The sequence below is a fragment of the Oncorhynchus masou genome, chromosome 9 (assembly GCF_036934945.1).
Source record: "Oncorhynchus masou masou isolate Uvic2021 chromosome 9, UVic_Omas_1.1, whole genome shotgun sequence".
NCBI classification, from domain to species: Eukaryota; Metazoa; Chordata; class Actinopteri; order Salmoniformes; family Salmonidae; genus Oncorhynchus; species Oncorhynchus masou.
Window position 1 is genome coordinate 30,380,053 of NC_088220.1, and position 24,383 is coordinate 30,404,435.

General features: G+C 43.6%; 1 long non-coding RNA gene across 4 annotated transcripts in view; it reads right to left on the minus strand.

The window, feature by feature from the left end:
• The window catches only part of LOC135545830 (uncharacterized), a 32,803-nt gene extending 16,235 nt beyond the window's left edge, over nucleotides 1-16,568 (minus strand). Inside the window, exons 1-2 of one of the 4 annotated variants that reach the window (XR_010456516.1) lie at nucleotides 16,300-16,568; nucleotides 4,998-5,066 (exon numbers count right to left, since the gene is read on the minus strand). This is a non-coding gene — a long non-coding RNA (uncharacterized LOC135545830). The remainder of the gene's footprint in view (nucleotides 1-4,997; nucleotides 5,067-16,299) is intronic. The other 3 variants (XR_010456515.1, XR_010456514.1, XR_010456513.1) reach the window with 3 other exon arrangements.
• Between the last annotated feature and the right edge of the window lie 7,815 nt (nucleotides 16,569-24,383).

Consider the following 24,383-nt stretch of genomic DNA (forward strand, 5'->3'; position numbering starts at 1 on the left):
CCTGTGTCACTCTCTGCATGAGAGGCCGGGAGAGAACTGTTGAAGCAGATAGCATGCTCAAACCGGATCTCTGGAGACCCTGACATCAAAGAGGACTAAACCTCACATGGAGAGCACTTTAAGCCAGGCACGACTGTGACAACAGAACAACCCAATATGTGAATGTCACTTTTGTCAAAACCGAACACTGACACAAAAGACTAGAACTATTTCATAGCAGAAGGTTGAGGAACAAAAACACAGAGATCTATACTCACAGTCCTACTTCCTTGGGACCTCGGAGATTGATTAAGTTGCTAGAAGAGATGGGTAACTGACAAGTATTTGTCAAAATCATGTTGGTGAGAGTGGCTAGTGTTGAGTTTGTTTCTACTCCAGAAGCATCCAAATTGACAAGGCATAGAGTCTGAAAGTGTAACGTCTTCTACAGACCCATCAACTGACAAGGACACAGCTTGATCTTGAAACTGATAAATTCTCAAGCCAACGGCAAGATTTTGCTCTGATAGCAACACTTTATTTTGTAAAAACTCTAAATTGTCAAGTTGTTCTTTGCATAGCAAGTCCCCTTTCCCATCTGGATCCTGATGGGTTGAGAGGGGCAACTAAACCTACGATAAAACATAGTGTTCTATCTAATCCTGGGTTTAAACTCTGAAGTTAGTCTTGACCTTTCCCAATCTTCAGTTGGGAGCAGTCAAGGAAGTGGCTCTAAACTCACTCCTGGTTTCTCTAGTCCTAATATGCCGTTTCAACAGGTCTAATACTTGAGCTTGTATTCTGACACTATTTCCAAGATGAAATCTGATACCCAAAGCCCTTTCCTCTTCAAAGTAGTCTCCTGTTGTGCTTTGTGACCACAATAGTATCAGTCTCGTATGTTCAAAGCCCCATCCCTGTGTTAGCTTTCAGTTGCTGTCTACACATCTCTCTTGAAAATACATTTGAGACTTTGAAGGCTGGCCTGAAAACACTAGTGAAAATTACAAGAAATGTACAAACTTTCAATGAATATCACAGTTGATTAACATTCCAGCTGTGTAGGCTACACATCAAAACCAACGTTTAGATTCAAATTTAGAGTAAAACAGTCAAAAAAAAAACTCATGTCAATTGATTTGGGGGGTGATCTTTGCAAGATCCCTCAGTATAGTAGTATTGATTAAATACTTTTGAACTATTAATAATTTAAAGCTATAAACCAGAGAGCTTTAAGGCCACAGTAACCAGCATGCACTATAATCTCTTCATCAGAGGAATTATCCATTGAAATGCAGATGTTTTATTGAGCAAAGTGATGGATATACCATCAGATGTTAGGCTTTTACATTTTTTTTATTTGCATCAATATAATCACGTGATTCATTTTATTACATAACGACACAACGGATTAATATGAAGTATAAGGCTATTTGGTGTCTGGATAAATGAAAAGCCTACCAAATTCCTGGCAGAGAGATCTGACCTAGACAAAAGCAAGCGGAAAAGCTGCAGATCAACGGATACCAAGTGATTGGGAACGTTCGACTGACAATGATCAGATGAAAAGAGCGGCGATCTCAATAAACTTGTCATTCAGCCTTTCAAGGTTCAATCATATCTGAGGTGTTTTGCATAACTATGAGGTCCACATTTCTAATCCTCAAAGGGTCTCGGTGCTACTTGGCTTTGCACTGTAGTCATTCAAGGTCACAACCCGGCAGGAAATATGGGCTGCCATAGCAACACAAAGATGGCTTCTGAAGGCTTAGCATAATTCTTCCCTAATAGAAAAATAACAGCGCCAAATCCCGTCCTTAGTGAACTGGCTTATTTGATGGAGGCAGACTCCCACCTGTGAAGCACATAGTCACCACACTAATGTGCTAGACCACTAGGAGATGAAAAAAGGTCCATCTTTGAAAAGGGGGTGGGGAATGTGAGTTCTCAGACCAAGCCAAATTCTTTCTCTTCTCTTCTGATGAAAACAACCCACAGTATGTCTCAAACTAGCTTGAGCTCTTTGAGAGCAGAAAAAATGAGCTGCCAAATGAATTGTAGTCTCTAAATAATACTCATCTTTGAAGAGCTTATGAGTCTCTCTTTCTGTGAAAACCAGTGGAGAGAAAAAACTCCGCTCACATTGGCAGCAAACCTCAAGAGATGTTTTATTTTCATTTGTAGAATGATTGAACGCAGCCCACATCACATGAAACTACATTAAAATATGAGCAATGTTTGAAAACTTTTCTCACAAATATATTTATGATATTCTGAGAGTTTTAGTTGTATTCTCTAGAAGGAGGATGTACGTGGTCATGGACTACCATGGGTCCCTATAGATTCCTATGTCTTCACTCAGAATCCCGGCGAGCTCATTAAACACACTGAAACAAACAGAATAGACTATAACCAGGAGCAGGAGACCGACCAACCAGAGCAAGTAATGCGCCTTTGCACTCTAGTTGCGATGAAAGGGAGCTGTGGTGTGCTTAAGGGATGTTTTTGTATGCATGCTTGTGCACCTGTGTCACAGTGTGTGTGTGTGTGTGTGTGTGGTAGGGAGGAGAGGAAGATTGTACTGTGGAATAGACCGTCAGGTCATGTAGTCATGTGATCTCTATCTGCCTTGCTGTTTTCTGTCTGTGTAATACAGATGCTTACAGATAGGGGATGTCGTAGCTGGATACGTGACTCATTCTGCTAGTGCTTGGCTTCCTGAGTCAGCCATTTTTAGCTTCAAAGGATTTCTGTTTGTTCACTGTAATCTCCAGATGGAGCCCTTCTTTTCACTGTCTCTGGCATAGTCACTCTACTATCTCACTGTCTGTCTGTCTGTGGCGTATGCCTGCTGCTTGTCTTATTACGGGGTGTTTTAAGGATATTTCAGCCTGCCAGGACAAAGAAACCCGCCACCTCATTCCCCAGCTATGGATAATCTTCTTTCATTGTGAGGGATGCTTTTCTGTTTGACGGTGCTCAATAGTATCGCAGGTCGACATAGTGACACCACAGAATCAGAGGGAGATAATCATTATATTGTAATGTGCTTTCAGCCTCCTCGCGAGAAATAGCCGGAATGCTTCTGGGCTTGCTGTTGCCTAATGCTTCTATCAATAACAGAATCACTGAATGCTCAAGCACTTTCAAATTGTGATACCTTCATTGCAGACAAAGAGAGTTATCAAATGTTTCTACCCTTTTATTAATCTAACATCAGCATTTCTGGTTACGATGAGCCTATGGTTGGCTAATTAGTAGTCTTTGTTAAGCAATGGAGCATGCAGCCTTCATTGCTTTTCTATCGATACATCTTTCAGCTGTTGGGCACATATGCAAAATGTACACGTTTATAATTATTTTTTCTAAATCTATCTTTGATAATTTGTGTTATGGATTTTTTGTGCATCATGGGCATACAGTGTATTACCATCAAAAACAATGTATATTCTCTTTTCTCTGCTACCAGGGTTTCCACCATTGTTGCCCATAGATCCCTCTTTATGAACCCCTGTCTGCATTCTTGACGCTCACCCCTTATTGTGGGTTGATTTGGCTTGGTGTCTTCACGTTGAATGGGCGATGACAGTCACAATGGCCATATATACGGAGTCCCCCTGGTCTGTACAGTAGGCGTTCAATGACCGTCCGACAACAGTGTAATTAAATCAGCACTGTATGCACGATTGACCAACGAGAGGCCAGACTCCCCCGCTGTTCCCTGAAGGGAATCCCAACGAATCTCTCCCAAAACCTCCTTTTTCAGAGTCTTACACCGGGCACCTTTCCACTTCAAAGCACTGCACCTCTTAAGGACTCACGTCTCCTGGAAAGAATGGGCCTCGGCTGAGATACAGACACCGCTGGTCTAATTTGCCTTGCCTGCACATCCCTCCCCCTGGGACCGGGTCATATCCGAGACTGAAGCAGCTATCTGATGAGATCACACGGAGAGGGTGCAGGAACGTAAAGGCGAGGAGTTACTGCATATCCTACCAGGAGCCTCCAATGGGTTCTATTAAAACGCGTTCAATATGCAGGTCAGGGCTTTCAAAGTACTGGGCACCCTCTAACCCCGGCAAACTCAAAGGGTATTGGTGCATGCTCAATGATGGGAATCTGGACCCCATTAATATAATGAGTCCAGGGTATTAGTATTCCAAAGCCAACTGTGAAGTCTCTCTCTTTTAAAAAAAAATCTCTGGTAGAGTTTTTAAGGAGTGATCTGCCAACTTGGGAGTGACAAAGGAGAGCAGGGAGAGAGAGAGGTGCTTGCTTCTAATCTGAGATCAATTTCCAGCTGTCAGTTCTCAAAGGGCAATTTCCAACAGTTAGGAACTCTGTCAGAGCGTAAAACACAGACAAGCAACGCAGAGTGGAACATTTACTGTCATCAGAAGAAAGCTCTCCCTGCTTTTGACCTTTTTTTCAGAGCTGTTAATGTTTCTAAAGAGTGATAAAAAGAGCAACTAGAAGAATATAGTGGGTGATGGGAGACATATTTGCATAATTTTACCCTGGCTCTGGTTACTGAGCTAGAGATGTGAGCGTCCACTATTTTGTTTCTCGCTAAACAAAACAAAGCTGGATTATGTTAGGGAGCAACTCGTCTCAGCAACATCGTGTAACTAAGCAGTCCGCCTTTTGACAGAGTAAAATCTAAGTGAGAGCGGATTAGACAGCTAAGTCCAGCATGGCTGGTAGGCTGACGTGTGTCTGACAGTCACCTGTAAGACATTAGGGAGACAGTGGAGTGGTGGAGTGTGCCGGGGTCCTTCAACCAGGAAGCAGCAGCTGCTGGAGCTAATTAAAGGCATAGTAACATAGCCCTGCTCAGACCCACTTCAAACACTCCTCTGCATGCAAGCCTGGAGAACCATCTCTGGGGTGTCGGGGACTGTCAGGGCACCTCTGTGACCTGCTGCAGCTGCATGCTGAGCCCCGGGTCTGACCTGAGGACCGGGGGGTGAGCCCGTGAGGGACAGGGGCACTGTGGGGTGCACCTGGGCCAGACTTACCTGTGCCTGGGTGTCTGCACGGCGGAGCGTGGTATGTGGTTGTGTGGGCGTCGGTAAGGGGACTCCAACCTGCACAACAAAGAGAGAGAGGGGGCTTAGGTGAAAGGTCAGGAGGAGAAGGGAGGCTTAGGAAGAACAGACATCAGGCACATTAACTAAACATGATCAGACGGACAAATGCGCTGGAACAGAGGCAGAAACAGATGCCCTTTAGATGTTCTGAAGAAACAAGATGGACTTCAATCTACAATGACAACGTTCAGCCTTTATCGGCTGACGCAAGATCATTTTATAAGGATGCCGGTTGCCCAAATCAAAGATGGCAGTACAGTATTCCTATCCTTCCAGTCAGAACTACTGACGAATGTTGCCTTGAAAAGTAAATTGGGATTGAATACAGAAATCTGAAGCTCTGACAGACACCCATTGAGGTAAAGTAACCTATAATATTGTTGGAGGCACGTGCTCAATCTGAATCTGTCTATCAATCACTCAATACTGTAGGTTATTTTCGAGGGAAATGCATGGAATCGAAGCCGTCGTGCATCGCTCACACGTTATGTTGCAGTGAAGATACGGACCAAAGGCAGAATAATTTGGACACCTCACGCAACCTCTTGACTTCAACTCCTAGAGATGTCAAATCAAGTTGTTCTGTTAATCCCCGATTCATTGTTTCTTTGCAGCACATATCCTTTCTTTTTTGTTGTCTCTTGCTACGTATGTGCATAATGATCTTTAAGAATCATACTGTTACACCTATTACACTCCTATTACAGTAGAACCATATTTTGGAATAACAGTGGCTTGATTGTGTTCGCATCAGATTATTATCAGTTATTTTTCAGTTATTTAACTTAACTGATTATCAGTTATTTAACATTTTACAGTTGAGAACCGTTTATAACAAACCGATACTTTAGTCAAAACGAAACCTTTCTGAGAAGCTATAACAATGAATACACTTTCTCTGCCAATGCTTTTTTATTATACGTGAACATTTCCATATCGCCTAAACTTTGTGGTGTAAGAAGATGTGACTGCCGGATGGAGGTGAAGGTTGACATTGGTTTGTAATAGAAAACTAGGCTAGGCGTAGCGTGGCATAATGGCGTGGGCAGCATCTCTCAGCTTTCTCTCTAGCCTCTGTGAAGTGGACGCCTCTGGGTCCTGTACAAGGCCAGGGCGACCCCCCTGCTGTGTCCTACGGGCAGGTGTCTGCATCATGGAGACACGATGTCTCTCCCTGTGGTTTCCCACACGCCACTGCACAGCCACTGGTGGGCCACCGGAAACAGGCCTCCGCCTTCACCAGCCGCACGGCAACCAAATCAAACCCCCACAGGCAGAGACACGCAGGGAGGACTGTCCCATCTATCCACATGTCATTCAGATGCAAGACTGACATTCACCAAGATGCCTCTATCTTGGGAGGGGATCACACAACATGGCTCCTACTGTAGGTACACACACAGACCGTTCCTTTTCACCAGAGTAGAAAAGAAAATGACAACCAGGATAATTCAATCCAACCTATGTGGTGTAGTGGATGTTCTTGTGTGCCTGCCACATGCTAGAAGGCCTAAACCAAAATGGTAGAAAACACTGGGGTTCAGGCCCTAATAGTGTTCTGCCACCCTGGGCAGCCACGCTTCTCTTGGGTAAAATAGAGTGAAGGAAACGTTCCGCTTCACGTCTTTATGGCTTCATGCTCCGAGCGCCTGGCTGTGTGGGATCGTGTGCTGTATTCTTTCAGCTGGCTGTCGTGTGGTCTCAATCTCTTTACACAATTCACTGCCAGCCTCCTCTCCTTTCTAACAGGCCTCCGCACACCGTGTAATCAGCAGATGTCTTTATAGAGGAGCCCACTGCCATGTGCTGCACACCTGCCTTGCCAATTTCATTTAGGTGACCCCCCCCACCCTTTCTCACACATTTCAGGCCCAGCAGCCATGTTGATTTGGTTCTTAATGTGCCCTGAAGTTACAAAATACTTCTTCCCTCAGCACCGTCAAGCCGCAGTATCAAAGGATATAGCTAGTCCTGAGTGAGCCTAGGTGACCACGATGCTATCATCCACTACTGCTTCGATGAGCAATACCTCATTCAAGAGTGTCCTTTAACCTTGAAAAGACAAACCAATAAGAATGGAGTTCTTTTTTTCATTACTCATGCTTGTGGTGCTGTGATCTATCTCAGTTCATAATCGATGCCGCAACACAGCTAAATGAAAAGAGAGGTTATCTGATGTTAACAGGACAACACAGATCATTTCTGCTTAGGTAATTGAGACACTTTTACCAAAACAAGGACACTGTGTTATATAAAACACATCAAACGCAGTTCTGATATTTTAAAGGTAAAAAAATCTACCCCGGTATTTTTCGAAATGATAAATTAATGAACACAGACCAATTAAAAAATATATAATTGTGTCCGATGTGTCTTCATTATCCTCTGCCAAAATTATTTGATGACACCAATTTCAAATGAACTCATTTAGTTGCCTCGTCAAACAAGGCGAAGTCACAACCGGAGACTGCGGAAACACGCACATTGACAGTTTATTACACAGTAAACTCACGTTGTTATTTTCCTTTTAAATGATACGTACACACTATGCGAATCATATACTCTGCTCATGTAATGAAGGATGGTCCTGAAGGATGGTTCTGCTCTTGTCTTGCTTGTCTCTGTGAGGTCTGGTTTTGACCACCTGGGCACCACCTGGGCACCATCAGGGCACCACCTGGGCACCATCAGGGCATCCACATGGCATGTGTTCTGTCTGCCACCGTCATCTGTATATCTGGGTGAAAGTGGGAAAGTGACAGGCCTGCTGGTGTTGGGTAGTATGAAATGAGCTGTCAAATGATCGATATTCAAAGTCTGTTTGATAAACTGGGTCATTCAATTTAAGGAAAAGGGATGCCTCGAAGGATACAGTAATCGGGAAAATATTGTAAGTAAAGTTATCATTATGAATTGGAATACTGCTATTCACATGGTTATTCAGTGTCTAATTATACTGAACAAAAATATAAACACAACATGTATAGTGTTGGTCTCATGTTTCATGAGCTGAAATAAAAGATCTCTCAAAATGTTCCATGAGCACAAAAAGCTTATTTCTCTCAGATTTTGTGCATAAATGTATTTACATCCCTGTTAGTGAGCATTTCTCCACATCCCTGTTAGTGAGCATTTCTCCTTTGCAAAGATAATCCATCCACCTGACAGGTGTGACATATTGAGAAGCTGATTAAACAGCATGATCATTACACAGGTACACCTTGTGCTGGGGAAAATAAATTGTGCAATTTGCATGCTGCACTGCAGGAATGTCCACCATAGCTGTTGCCAGAGAATTACATTTTTATTTCTCTATCATAAGCCGTCTCCAACGCTGTTTTAGAGAATTTGTCAGTGTGTCCAATCGTCCTCACACCTTCAGACCACGTGTGACCATGCCAGCTCAGGATCTCCACACCCGGCTTCTTCACATGCGGGATCGTCTGAGACCAGCCACTCGTAAAGCTGACAAAACTGAGGAGTGATTCTGTCTGTTATAAAGCCCTTTTCTCAGGAAATAACTCATTCTGATTGGCTGACTTCCAAGTGGGTGTGATTCTTTTACATTTACGTAGACAGTCTCATCCAGAGTGACTTACAGTAGTGAGTGCATACATTTTGATTTGTTTGTTTGTACTATTTGTTTGTACTGGTCCCCCGTGGGAATCTAACCCACAACCTCGGCGTTACAAGTTGCAGAGGCCATGCTCCAACTGAACCACATGGGACCTGTAACTCAGTAAAATTGTTGAAATGTATATTTTTTGTTAGTATAATTATGTTTGACACCAATTATAATATTTCTGCAGCACCTAACCTTTTTGACAATCTTGTAAAATATATTTTTTCAATTCATAGTAATGATCAAAAGCGAGGTGAGTTTGTCTGTGGTTGTGTGAACATGTTCAGGAAGTAAACGTCTCTGGCCCTGTCGACAGATTGAGTTTTAATAACGTTATGTGTGTTCACAATTGTGACTCACGCTCTCGCTCCACATGCGGATTAAGGAAAAATTGGTCACTCCACTTTGCCTCAAGTTATTATATCCCCCTAAGCCTAACCTCAGCTTCACTTAGCCAAACAAGCTTCAAAACCTTGTGTGTTTCTACCGTCAAACCCTCGGGCACTGAATACCCAGAGTTCTTAGTACAAATATAGAGGGAAAAAAACCCGTTAGAATTGAAATGACCTGAAACAGCATACCAGATTCTGCTCAGGAGACTCTGCACAGATAGTTCCTTGTGGAAATATCAAAACAAACATAAAATACATAAACACAACCCAAGGATTACAATGACATTAGGGAAGCAGCCTAAACATTTGCATTGCAAACTGGATATCTGGTTGGTTGCAGCAATCTAAATTCATTCTACTGAAAAGAGATGTAACTAGTCATGCCTGGTGCGTTTTAACTAGCACAACAACACCTTGGTTATCACATGTTGCTTCGTCTTGTGTTGCACAACCTGAATAGCTGAGTGCTTCCTGTCTAGGCTACATAGCTTCCAAACACACGCCCAGACTGTCATCCAACATTCTGGCTATGACTGGGATGGTGGGTGAAGGTCAAAGCGGATGTTGCGCCAGCTTGTGGGTAAGAGGGGTGCATGGGGTATCTCTTCAATATAGATGCTCCAGGCTCCCAAAAGCTCATCCAATAGTACTGCTGCATTAACTTGCACAACCATATCTATCCATGCCCCCACACTTCCACACCCATCAGCCATGTTTGTTTTTGCTCGTGTTGCATTATCAAAAGGCTAACTGCTTTACAGCGCCTCCTGCTGCTCCCCGGGAGGAGACTTTCCCGCCTGGAAATAGGAATCCAGCCATCAGATTAAAAGGTAATCACAATAGTCTGTCCCGGGCATGTTTCACATTTGAATTATTTGGGGTTTTCTTACTGAGCAAAATAGGCTGTGGTATGGTGTTCCCATTATGTCGCCAAGGCCGTCTTTTGAAAGTACAGTTGACATGGTTGGTCAGTGTCAGCCAAAATAGCATTTTTTTAAATTTCCTACCCCTTTTATTTCCTACTCAGCAGTGAAATGAGTGCAAGGTACGAGTTAGAATGCACCCATTCCATTATCCAAGACTGATCAGGGCTGACATTTTAGTAAGTGAGCATGATTTCAGGGCAGAATAGAGCACTCTGCAATCATTAATTAGTTATGAGAGGAGTATAGTTGTGATAGTGGGCCGACTGAATGCCTGACCAGAATAGGATCCTTCAGAGCGCTGAGTTTGTGTTCCTCGTTCTCCGGGTCAGGCTGTGTCTGCCCCGAGCTGTCTATCAACGTGATCCCCAGAGCTGGGTCTGAGAAGGGGCACAGGGGAGGGGGTAGGGGGACTACTGGGGCAACCGCTGCCGGGCGGTGCCCATGCCAGCCGTGCGTAAAGACTAATAAAGACGGCACACTGGCAGGACCCCGTCACCCCGGCAACGAGATGTCACCATAAACAAGCTGCAGGCCGTTGGCAGGCCACTTCCTGGTTATATAATGGCAACCTGTTTTTTTCCGAATGGAAGATTACAGGCCCCTGCTCGGGGGGGGACATGGGCAAATTAAAATGGCAGTCGAAAATCGTGACGTTATATAACCCTTCTTTTGTCATCCTATAACAAAGATTGGCAATACCATGCACTCCCTGTGTCTTCCCTCTACACTCGGTCTGACGTCACCTGCCGTCATCACTACTCCCCGCTTCACACAATCGATGGCGCTATTAACCCTGTAGCACAGGTGTTAAGACGGTTTACATTGATCCAAGCAGTTCCATGTTCGTTGACACATAGCCCTTACAGTACTCCAAGGTTATTGAATAGCCTGGCTTTGTCACCTGTACCTGCCCCTTCCCATTCTCCGCTGAGGTGTGGAAGTGGAACCATGTAAACAAGTCACGTGTGGCCCTGACAAATATAAAGAATGACATGAAACGGACACTAAGACAAATCCTGAAGTACAGTGACGGCTACTGTCGGGCCATATGCTAATGGTGTTAAAATGGCCGAACAAAGAACACACAGGCGCCTTTTTCAACTATACGTTTACTGTGGTAGAAAAACACACAAACAACAGAATGGGAAGACGCCAGTGCGTGCTAATACGTCATGCCACTCCCACAACGCCTATGCTCAGTTAATTAGAAGAATGTAAAATATTTGTGTTTGAATCAGGCCATATGAACTGTATTGTACAAAGACAGTCCGACAGAGGTGTCCTTCTGTTCCCGCCACCATTTTAGCTCCAAGTGTCTCCTTCTGTGTTACATGAAGGCGCACTATGACACAGAGAAAATGACCTCAGTAAGTATGCACTTAATACAGTTATTAATATGTCGATTGGTTAAAACAGGCAAAAGACTGTCGATCATCTTTTCGCTGGGTATATCAAATGTTAAACCCATTTTGCACTAGCGCACATTTAAAACCAAATTGAATACGTAGTAACTGCAAAATACCTCATTGAAACATGTTGTTATTTCATTTTCTTGCCGCTCCTGCTAATTCATCAGAGATGTTGGGTTTTGAAGCATACCTTGAATTATTTTTTACTGGCAATCACATTGTATAGCGTAAGAAATATTCTGAAAACGATTGCTTTAAGTTTGATTTGTGAAACATACCATATTTGATTACTACCAGCGACCACATTGTTGCGTTTTGTATTTATACATGACTTGGATTTTTACAGAGCACCAAAAATAAATATTTGTAAATATGTTGTTTTTGGTTTGTATCACGACATGATTTCCATTGATTGTTGTATTGATGTTTTATCATTGATATACTAATTGTCTAAATAGGTATATTTTATTTTTGATGATTAAATGCATTTAGTCTCTATTTGATTCACCCCATTGTGGAATGTTATCAGAACACTGTACAACCAAGAGGTATTATTTTCACAAATTGAATCCCACACAAATAACAAACATTCTCACACAAATAATTACCAAGGGACTTTAAATATATATGCACTGAACTTAATATATCTTACTAATAAAATCTCGCTAAGAAAAATAATTTCCTTGTCTCAACTCAAATTATTATAAAATAAAAAAGCATATCGTCTTCAAGTGGTTCAAAGTCTCTGCTGAAAATGTTGAACTGTATACAGAGCACATACATATGATACGACCTCTTCACAGTTAGTTCAGTAAGAATGCACTCAGGAAAATGCATAACTAATGGAGATCATTAGTTTATAATTATCAAGTTCACCAAAACGCATCAAAGTAATATTGAAGCCGCATAACAAAATTAAACGGATCACTGCGTCCCCCACAAATATTTTTTACATTCATTTATAGTTCAATTTAATCACTTACATGAATACTAATACAATGGGTATGTATGATACACATACATACACCAGTTTGGAGAAAATGTATGTATATTGATTTATGTTGAATCAATTTAATAATACTATCCTTGAAATGACCGATGTTACGTAAGTTTAGATAACTTCTGAAGAATGTGTAAACATGTTGTACACCTGGACACTTCCCCAGCAGACACAATAGCTTCAATCGTCACTATCGTGGCTGCTGCTTAGGGTTGAAAAGAGAAAAACACGCAGCCGTTGCTCGCCCCTCTAACAATCTGTAAAAGGTCCCCAGTATGAATTGAATTAGTGTGAGCAATGAGCCTGCGTTTAAACTAATTATTGTACAAAATGCTAGAAGCTGAAGAAACAGAACAGAACGATCCCTAACCAACACACAGATAAACTCCTGTGACCTTGCTGTCAAAGAGAGCCCTAATGAGTTTTCATGAGACAACCAACACACAGACAGACACACTTTGCAACTTCTTTGCTTCTAGGCAACTCATTAGTCTTTGGTTAAGGTACACGCAAATATATTTTTTAAAGGATTGAATGAAACAAAATGGTCCCTAATGAACATGTTTTGTGATAGTAAAGCTGGCTCCACTGTAGAATAGGATCTTTAATACCTATGTATTTGCATGGCAGTTAGGCAGGTGCAGTGAAACACTTGCCTATTGTACATGGTTGAAAAGTAAGCCTACAGTAAAGATATCCTATGAAATAGGCCTATTACTATGAGCATTGGCCGCTATTAGAAAACGTTTGTTATTCTTAACATGCATAGATTCTGGTTGTTGAGAGCTTTCCCCACGTCGCACAACACAGGCAGATGCAAAGGCCAACGCTGCCTGGCATTGCTTGAAAGTTTTATAGCCCATGTCAGACAATTTGTTTCTGAAAGACTGAAACGACAATAGAAGCAATTATTACAGACTTTGCGTTTGTTTGTCAGCGTTTTGTATGGGCATCTGTGAGTTTTCTTTGAATTCTTTCCATTGTTTTCAGTTTGTAAATGTTTAAGCGGGGTATCAAAAGAATGAGAAATTCATTAGCAGTTTCAAGTTGGGATCTAATTGGGAGAAGTTTCTTTTATTTCCAGTGAGGCGTGTTATTTCTTCAAGGGAATGGTTATGAATGGATGACTCTTGAGTCATCATCGAATAATATTTAATGATATGTGAGAATCGACTAAGACAGAGACTTGATCAAAACTGTCAGCCAACTCAGATGTTTCTCTCTGTGAGATTGGAAATGTGAAACATCCCAGAGTTTTGTGAAATGAAAGCACACCATCTGTCTTTCATATGTTCATCTGTAGAAGGGAGATAAAACTCTGTCATCAGGGTCCCCCCCCCATCACAACCCCTCCAAAAAACAATGACACATCTTTAATTTCTTTTTCAATCTTTTGTCATTCTCTGTGTCAACTTTTAATAGTGCTCACCCTTAAGTTCAACCAGACACTTAACGTACTAAACAATACAAAGGGTTTTTATATAGGCCTGTGCTATTCCAATGATACCGGAACAATATTGTATATTGTATATTGGAATATAATATTGTCAGGAAAATTAGGTGTTGTATGGGTTTAGTCTTATACTCGAACATGGTGATACACACAACATTAATATCCTATGTCTTAAAGTAAAACCTAGCACTTAGCATCCAGTTTTTGGCGGCTAGGATGATGAATGTTGCCTTCTCTTTCAGTATTATATTTTATGCCACTCACATGTTTTCTTAATACTCTTCATAGCCTACTGTACCGTGTGCACACCATAGAGGAAACCACAAATCCTCACTATTGTGAGTTTCCCTCTCCTTAGTAGCTATAGCCTCTCTGAATCTAAAAGGAGTTGGTTTGAAGCTGGTGGGAGAGAAAGTTTGCTAACTTATTCTTTTCATTCTCAATTGCAAAGAAAAACGTCTCTCACATGATTTCCCAAAGTTAACCCATCTCGTGGGGAGAAAAAAGGGTAAAGCATTTGGAAAGCTTTTCTAGTTTCATACTATGAAAGCTTTCAAGTGCAAAGGCTCAAATAGACTTTCATATGAAGCTGTCATATTTTACAAATAAATAGGATTTAATAAAAGGAGAGACTTTTTGGCAGAGTGGTATAGAACCTCCATATTCCTGTTGCCCAAGTAAAGATGCTATGCTACATATTCTTGCTAGCATACATTGGCGACTGACTTAGAGATATCAGTATTCATATTAGCATTTGCTGAAGATGTATTCCAGTCAACCTCTAGCAGGCTTTTCCACCTTCCACATTTATCGTGAAATGTTGGAATTATGATTCATTTTAAGACGTAAGTGTGAATATAAAAATATTGTTTGAGATCGCAATCAACTGAAATGGGATGCCGGAACATAAGTATCACTGTCGCAAAGAGATACTCTAATGGAGATTGTTGCTTGTGAAGAAGGTTGTTACGTCAGCAAATCGTTTTAGTGAGGACTAACTGAGCAAGTTACCTAAACTGTGTGTGGGGAATATGTGAAAAAACAAACATACTTTACGGGCTCAGCTTTTGGTAAAACAATTGTGGAAAACATAAGATCCAAATATCTACAATTGAATACCTTCTCAGACTTGCAATCCCTAACAGTCTACTATTACACAGAGAATGGGAAACCACCATTCAGTGTATTTCCACTCCATCTTCTTCCTGCTCTTTTAGCTGCTTACCACCATGGCAGCCATTTTGTAGAAAATGCAACTGTATACATTCGGCTGTATATGGTCCTCCCTCTCTCCCTTTAAATAATGATCATGTGTGTATTTGCAATTACAAATATAGTTGAAGTATTTCTAGTATAGCATGTTTTTTAGGCTTTCCTCCCAATGTACGGTACGAGGAGTGGGTAGCTTATGTGCACGATGGCGTACATGCCTCCTTGCAACGTTTCCATTTCCTGCTTAGAATGTTGCAGAGGGTATTGAGTAATAGTCTGCCACATGTCACACACGGGATGATCTCGTACGGAGTCTGACTCTACCACCCACTTCCCCCACCGCCCCACCCCGACAACATACACACCAAACCACGGGATGTATAGACCAAGCTGTCCAGAGGTGACCTTGGGTTTGTTTACTTCAATGGAGATCAACTGAGCTGTGAAAGACTGGACCGAAGCTCTTCCCTAGCAGCTCATATTCCAGTAGTGACTACGGTAGTTCCTCTGTCAGGTTTTCTAGGTAAGTAGGACAGTTGGTGGTGAAGTACCCAAATAGTTTTCCCTCAGTCAGCTACTCCAAACAGAGATACTGTAGCTATGGACAGATGTGTTTGAATTAACATAATTTTTTGGTAAATTAAAGGCTCCCAGCCCTTTGAAAATGCGTAATTTACATATACATTATCAATTAGTTATAGGTCTTCCAATTAGCTCCTCTTTTTCAACATACCCAGAATATTTAGTTGGAAATCAATACATTTTTAATACACTTTTTTCCCCCATGGTAACAGTTGGACCGAGGTATCATAAGATCATATCTGTTATCTATTTCGTGTCTATTTTGTAAAGTCAACTCTGAAATAGAATTCTGCCTCTGGATAAAGTAGGTAAATAAACAGAATACATTCATGATTAAATATGTCTGCCTTGATAATGAACATGCTAGCTGTCAATGTATTGCGCAATCAGGACACGCCACCAATGCTACAAGCAGGACAGCCAACCGGCAACTGACATCTTCACACCCATCTAGCCATCTGAACCATCCAATGAAGCCGGGTTGTCACTAAGTAATATGGATGTTGAGGCCCTACCTCTGTCCATAGCAGCCTTGCCCAGTCCAGTCCTATGGCCCTAGTCAGAATACAACAAGTCCTCATTGGTCCACTGTCCCCAGACCTACATAAACACACACCCAGAAATAGTCCCTCACCTTGGTGCTGCTGCCATCCACACTGCGGCTATCGGCGCCAGATCGGGCCTTTGTCGGTAATGTCCAGAGTGTCCGAGGTGTGTGAGACCAGGATAAGGTGGGTGTGCCAGACTAGAGGCCCAGTACTGGGTATTAGGTGCTTAGAGAGAGTCCACCATTGCTCCCCTGACCACCTCCCTAACCACTAAGAAAGCCCAAATCCCTTTCAGGTCGAGAGTCTGACGCCCGACTGCCCCATAAATCTGAGCAGGCACCGGCGGGGAACGCCATGGGAGTGGCGGCCGGGGCGGCTCTCTGGTGAGGGTTTTGGGGAAGGATTATGGATTGAGACGTACAGCTGGGAGGCTGAGGTTACACTTTTCATTCCCACTTCGAGGGGGTCTCGGCTGCCTGGAATCCAGTCAGATTTGTGGAGACTTCTTTTTTCTCCCCGAAAAATGCTCTAAATTCCACATTGGACAAGCCTAAGTTTATCTGATGATAATTGTTTCTGATATAGAACACTTTGGAACATAATTTGGCCAAATGTGATTGGAAGTACCAGCAACTTTTTCCCCTCAGTTTTCTTTTTTTACTGAAGTATGAGAAGAAAGAATGGGTACTGTGAAAGTCCTTATTCACCAAAAGACCAGAGTCAAGAGAGAGCAGTATGCCCCCTTCTGGCTCTTTTCTTCTCTCTTTTCTTCTCTCTTTTCTTCTCTTTTCCCCGGCGTCTGGAGATGTGAGGAAATGTCTTTTGATCTGCTCTGACAGAGCCTGGGCCGCGTGAAGAGAAGCTAGCAGGACTATGCCAACCCATGCAAGGGGGGAAAAATGTCCCTAATAAGAGAGTAATAAGCTAACGAGTGCTGGGTATCCATCTGATAAACACTCTGGGCTACTGTTTGTGCCAGCACACTTTGTGCCCTTTGACATGTTTCCCCACTCTGACAGACTTTGGATTCTCTGCCAGGACAGTGGGTTTCACCTGGCCCCGTCCAATATGCTCTGCTGCTCACCGTAATGCTGCAGTAGGACATTATCCAAGGACTTCAGTGACACTGTGCAAATCCTCACTTGATAGAGGATGAGTTAGACATGTCTTTTGTCCGACTTTTCTCATACTACACATGGATGAGCAGAGGACGGGGAAGGGTTTTCTGTACAATGTGATTGTGTCCCACCTATAGCCCACACAGACTGACCATTCCCACTACGACTGACTGGTCCCATTGTGAGAGTAGTCTTTAGGCTGGTCAGATATTTCAAAGGACTCCACATGGTGGCTTTAACTGCAGCTCTATAGGTACATGGATGTACCTATGAGAGCTCCTCAGTGTTGAATCCCATTTCACCCCAAATATACACATCAGCCCAGGATGGGGGGCGGGAGGACAGCAGCAGAGCAGCAGCAACGTTTTGGCTGGCTGGTGTCACCCTCTCTCTTACTCCACGGCTTTCCCCAGGAGCTCTCCCCAAACACAGCCAAGCCCACAGGCCTGAACAGGTGCTCTCCTGGAGGAAGGCGGCTGGGGCTCGGGCCAGGGCTGGGGCTCGGGCCAGGGCTAGGACTGGCAGTGCTGGTGAAGCCTGGGCTACCGGGCCAAGGCAGGCTTGGGCTATGATGCGGTGCGATGATGAGTCCCAGGCTCATGATTGTAATTACGGCGGGTAGAAGCCGATTAGGTAGCGCTGAGCGGCCCAGCAAGGGGGATGGGCCCACGCCCAGCAGGGAGGGGAGTCCTGCCACGGGAGGGACCAATCAAGTGTGAAGCAGAGTGCAGACCCTGGGCCCCGATTCAGTGGGAAAAGGCTTGGCCACTGGTTCAGAGCGCCGCAACTTTCACGGATTAGTAGAGACACTATTCTGGAGTCTGAAAGGGGAACACAGCACGGAGTAGGCATCAATGCACACACACGCACACGCACACGCACATACGGCTGGGAGGAGGGCTGCAGCCGTCGCCATTTCACTATGGCAACGGCATATCTCACATTCGGGCCCAAATGAAGATACCTTGGGCTGGAATTGGGATATTTCTGCCCCCAGTTTAATAGAACTGTTTTAGTAGCTCCTCTCCCTCTCTGGGAGGAAGTGTTTCCCCTTCATTGAGTAAATTAGTTCCATTTGGAGATGTGAGGAGGATCCGACAAGCATCATTGGTGAATTACTGGATACCTACGCTCTGAATTACTCATTTAATTGCGCAGTGCTGGTTATTTCATCAGAATTGAACATTTTTGAAAAGCTTCAGTACTTCCTTTGGTGTGTTGTAATGTTCAATTGAGCCGAATGACTCACATCATTTTCATGGGGAAAAATGTTAGGTAGGAAAAGAATTTTAGGTGTAGTTTACTAAATTAGGCACTGCTCCTAACTGTTCAATGATGCCGACAGTTAGGATCTGTAGACATGCTGTTTCCCAATGAGACAGATACTCTGTTCCTTACTGTTAAATAATTATATTTAGGAGAGCATTTTCCTTTCTCTGTGTGTAACAATTGATGATGGTGAGAGGGAGCGTTCAGACAAATAGCTTTTCACCGAAATACTATAATCATGGACCCGCATCTATCGTTCTAAATCTGAATCGTTTTTTATCTCTTTTTGTTTGACAGACAATTCAACATTTTGTTGTTTCATTTAAAGAGCAAGTTAAATGGATATTGGTTTGAAATAGTCCACTTTTAGGGCCTGACATTTTTGTGCTGCATGAAATAGACAAAAATAGTATGAAACTACACAAATCATGGGTTACCAAGTAAATTGTAAATACTGCTTCATAGAGCATGCTACCATGCTCTAAATGCGCATTTATCCTTACCTCGTTTCCCGTAGCGTGCTACTGTGAACATATTGAAATACGATATCATTTACATATGATCACGTGCAGATACTTCATAACCAGACTGTTTTTGATGCTGCTTTTCTTTGTTCAGAGACGCCATCCTCGAAGCTACATATGTTTTGTTTTGTATGAATGTTTAACACTGAGTATAACTCATTCTGGACAGAAAATAAAGAACTAAACGATGACGTTAGTGTCTTTTCGGGGGGGGGCGTGGAGGCTCAGGTTCTATTCAGTTTAATGGCGTCTCCTCCCTTGACAGCCTGGGTGTGTGATTTAGCGTTCTTTGAGATGAGGAGAGTATGTCTGCATCCAGGGGCCTCCCCTCTCTATGGGTCCTATCATCCAGGGGCCTCCCCTCTCTATGGGTCCTATCATCCAGTGGGTCTCTCTCTCTCTTTTTCTCTCTCTCTCTCTCTCTCTCTCTCTCTCTCTCTCTCTCTCTCTGCGCATCACTCATCACGTTTGGATTTTGAAGTCACAGTTTTCTCTTTACTTGTCTCTGTGGTTCTTTGATGCACTTACGTACTGTGAATAGTTCCTTTAATGCCGGGATCCTGCCTCACTATCCCCTCTCTGGCAGCGTAGGAACAGTGTCTCTCTTGCCTTTGAAACGACGTCCATAAATTACAAGTTGTCTAGTGTCATTTCCCTTGTTTATTGCCATTTTGGGCTCCTTCTCCCCTATGTTCCTCTCTTGTGTTTCACGTTTAATTGCACCAATAATGTTGGCAGGCCTCGCCAGCACGGCACATGCAGTTGCTGGGAAGGGGGTACGGAAACTATTAACATATTTTCCAGGCTTTGCGAGTTTTATGTGTGTAATTTGTGTGGATATATCCCACTGTGTTACCACCACCAACCAGAAGAACAGAATGAGATTGTGCTGTGGCCTGTGACACAGTAGTGATAGAGAGAAAGAAAGAGAGAGAGAGAGGGAGAGAGAGAGAGAGAGAGAGAGAGAGAGAGAGAGAGAGAGAGAATGCGTGAGGGAGAGAGAGAGAGAGACAGAGAGAGAGAAAGAGAGACAGAGAGAGAGAGAGAGAGAGAGAGAGAGAGAGAGAGAGAGAGAGAGAGAGAGAGAGAGCGTGAGGGAGAGAGAGAGAGAGACAGAGAGAGAGAGAGAGAGAGAGAGAGAGAGAGAGAGAGAGAGAGAGAGAGAGACAGAGAGAGAGAGAGAGAGAGAGAGAGAGACAGAGAGAGAGAGAGAGAGAGAGAGAGAGAGAGAGAGAGAGAGAGAGACAGAGAGAGAGAGAGAGAGAGAGAGAGAGAGAGAGAGAGGGGGAGAGAATGCGTGAGGGAGAGAGAGAGACACAGAGAGAGAGAGAGAGAGAGAGAGAGAGAGAGAGAGAGAGAGAGAGAGAGAGAATGCGTGAGGGAGAGAGAGAGACAGAGAGAGACAGAATGCATGAGGGAGAGAGAGAGACAGAGAGAGACAGAGAGAGAGAGAGAGAGAGAGAGAGAGAGAGAGAGAGAGAGAGAGAGAGAGAGAGAGAGAGAGAGAGAGAGAGAGAGAATGCGTGAGGGAGAGAGAGAGACAGAGAGAGACAGAGAGAGAGAGAGAGAGAGAGAGAGAGAGAGAGAGAGAGAGAATGCGTGAGGGAGAGTGAAGTCTGTACAGGAGATCAGCCCTAAGTGTTCCTAAAGAGCCTGTGTTTTTCCCCCTCCTACACAAACAGCTTCATTTATTGCATGTCTGCTGAAGTCAACAGCCTCTTATAAACCCACAATCATTTCCTACATGCTTCATATATGACCACAGATGGAGAGAGGAGGGGAGACACGGGAAAAACGGATCTTCTAGGCTGGTAAAGGGAATGTGCATTAGATCCTTAACACATAAGCATACTAAGTGAGCACATATTAATACTATCTTTATATCGAACTGCCTCTTTTGCCACTTGAATAGATGTATGCATGGGTACAGATGTAGGATCTTCATCTGCCCCAGTTTGCTACAGCAGGGAAATAACACTGCAGCAACAGGATGTGTGAATTATTGTGTGGGTTATAATTAATGGACATATTTTGTAGGGGAAAATCAAGTCTGACATTTTTAAATGGAAATTACAAACTTCAGAAGCCTTTTTAAACATCAAATGCATTACAAGTTTTACATTTCCTACATTGTACAAATGTCCTCCTGCAACAGGGTGATCCAATTAAGATCCTTCATCTGTAAGAAAACAAGGTAAGCAAATTGTAATATCTTTATTTCGAAGTACACAACCCTGGACAGGACACTAGTCTATCACAGGGCCTTACCCCCAATCTGTCTCCTTAATGCTAAGGGACAAGCTGAGATGTACCAGGTCCCATTTTTAAAGTCTCAACCTTCCAATCTTAGGGCGGACACCCTAACCACAAGGCTGAGTGTTTTATGTTTCTACTCTCATCAGGATCGGCTCTGTTAGAAGTCCTTGATAGTAGATAGAAAACGTCTCTCACCCTGCACTCCCTGTAAAGGCTGGGCACGACCTCCAACTCCCTCCACCTCACCTGCAGGACCGGTTTATTCTCATCAGAAGCAATGTGCAGTGATGAGCCCGGCCGTGCGCGCTGAGGAGAATCGTGGGAGGTAAGAAATGAGAGGGATTTGAGTTTGAGACTGTCCTCTGCTGAGTCTACTCCCTCTGGGCCACAGAGGTCCAGCTAGAGGGGGAACAGAGAGGGTGTTGACCTCTACCTGTGACCTCATAGCTACCTATTAGGGGTTGTGGGTGTGTATGTATGCCCACCTGTGTTTATGTGTGACATCTTCGGTGGGTCTGATTCGTCGGGCCTTGAGCTTCAGTAGAACCAGGAGGATGTAAAATAGGGAGCCCCCCCCGCGGCATTGATTCTGATGTGGAGTGTGTGTGTGGAGGTGGGGGCAGGAGGGGCGCATGGGAAGTGAGGGTCCCAGAGAGCCGATCGATCCCACAGCTGCAGGTGGCCAGGCTGGAGAACAGCCCCTCGGCACTTCTGAACCTGGCCTGACTATCAAACACACAGTAGCATCCACACAGAGAAGCACACAAATAAGCAAACACACACACACACAGCTCATCACACTGCACACACCACACCACATAGGGAGAGACAACACAGTCCAGCAGTCATCAGATGAGACAGATCTAGTGTGTTGAGCAAATAGTTTGGGATAAGAGGAGTCATTTGACTCAATAGTTCATCATATTTACTACATTTGATTCCAATCGATGGATCTGTCACACACAGTCTATTGAAAACACCCATTCACAAAACAAATGATAGTCTTCCTTCCCAGGGCCCTATATGAATCGTCTTTATTCTGTCACCAGCTAGGAGCCCATCCCGATTATCTTTAAAATGCATGTTATCTGTGGCATACCATGACCATACGAAGACGAGGGATATTTGTTGAGAACCGCCTATCATGTCATTTGGTTGCATCAGGAAACCGAGTTCCTGCAACTCTTTATTACCTCTCTGGAGACGTTTCCTCGCAGATCATCTCGTCAGTCCTAGCAACATACAGTACAGTACAGCACAGAACATGCATGGCAAACGGCAGTTTGATCAGATGTGTCACATAAATAATACACGGAACGACATCATTACCACAGCTTCCACCCGCCCCCACGTGTTTATCGCGGATGAGCTGATGACTTAATGAGTCATCAAGTTGTGCACAGAGAGAGACACTCAGTCCCTGAGACTCCTTATTCGTGAAGAAATAGGTTAAGCCTCGCTGCTTAAAATTGTCCTAAAATCCTTTCATGCTTGTTAGACAAAAGGATCTTTCTCCGGAAACATGGTTTTTCGTTTGTTGCGGCAGAAACAACATTGAAATGTTTTGAGGTACAATTGTTTTTCTTCTCGTTTTCCAAATGTATGATTTCGGCTGTGCCAGCTGAGGTTTGGCAGGTACACAGACCTATCAGGTTACCGGAATATGATAGAATGATTGTTTAGAAGGTCTCGTGGGATTAGAACTGTCTGGACACGCTGCTGTTCAGTCAATAGTGGATCAATACTACTTCCATATCAACTACACCCAGCCTAGCTCCCCCCACTACCTCGAGCACCAAACAACAGGACATTTTTAGGACAAATGATTGAAGTGTGCCTCGGGCTTAGAAGAGGATCTGGTGCTGGTAACATGGGGGAAATGAAATAGGTCACCAGTTGCTTAACGACTTATGATCATGTACTGTACATGCGGTATATAATATCATTCAACAAAATGTGTTGCTGGAACTGTGGGGAAAGAAGTGTTTATGGCTGGTGATACTGGTCTTAATTCAGACGTATTGCCATAGGGTCTCTTTGCTATATACAGTATTACTGACTTAATTCAAGGGCTCTATTTCTGGGCCCATGGACTTAAGACCAGGAGTGGAGCTGAGGTCTGGACAGCAGCAGGGGGACATTTTTACTGCTGCTCCAAAATGAAACAAGCAGGCTTTATTTGCCCTTTCCTACTGAGACGCTGGGAAATTATTATCCACAAAGTGCAGAAATAAAGAATTGATTTTCCAGCCGTGATGAATCCAGCATGTTACAGCTGAGGCCACCACTCTGACTAGGGACCTGAGCTGGGAGAGGAGAGGAAGGGGAAATTGGATTCTGCCAGAAACCCTGACCACTCACTGGATACTTGATGAAAGCCATATCTTCCAAAATTGATATTAAGGGCTCCCGAAGTGGGTAGGAAGATTGCGGAGCGATATGATAAACTAGCTTGAAATGACTTGGTGCTGCAACTGCATCTGGTCCGATAAGCAGCTTCATGCTACCTTTCCCCTGCTTTAGATGCATTTAAAGCAGCAAACCGAGGAACAACCCAGAGAGTGGGATATCAGGATGTTGATAACGGAGACTCTGTTAAATCTCAAAGACTTGCTGTGTCTTCCACGCTGTGTAAACACGTCCCCTCCGCAAAGCTTTGTCTCAATGAGCTCATGTCAAGAGGTTGTCGCGCTTACCCACTGCCACGCTATCCAAACAAGTTTGTGTCTGATTACCACATTGTTTCAAAAGTACCTCAGTCAGGACACAACTAGAAAAAGCAGGAGGCAGTGTCTTGGACACGCATGCCCCCTTAGACCAAGTTCTTTCACTCTCAAGCTAAACGTTTAGCCACCCCGGCTAATTAACAGCAGTTAAAGAGGTCACATCAAAGGGAGGCTGAGTTTGGACACTCTCTCTCCGCCCCTTCAGGTCCTAGAGGTCACCCCTCTTGCAGGGAGAAGTTAGGAGGTCCCGGCCCCAGACCTCTGGGCCCTAACCTCT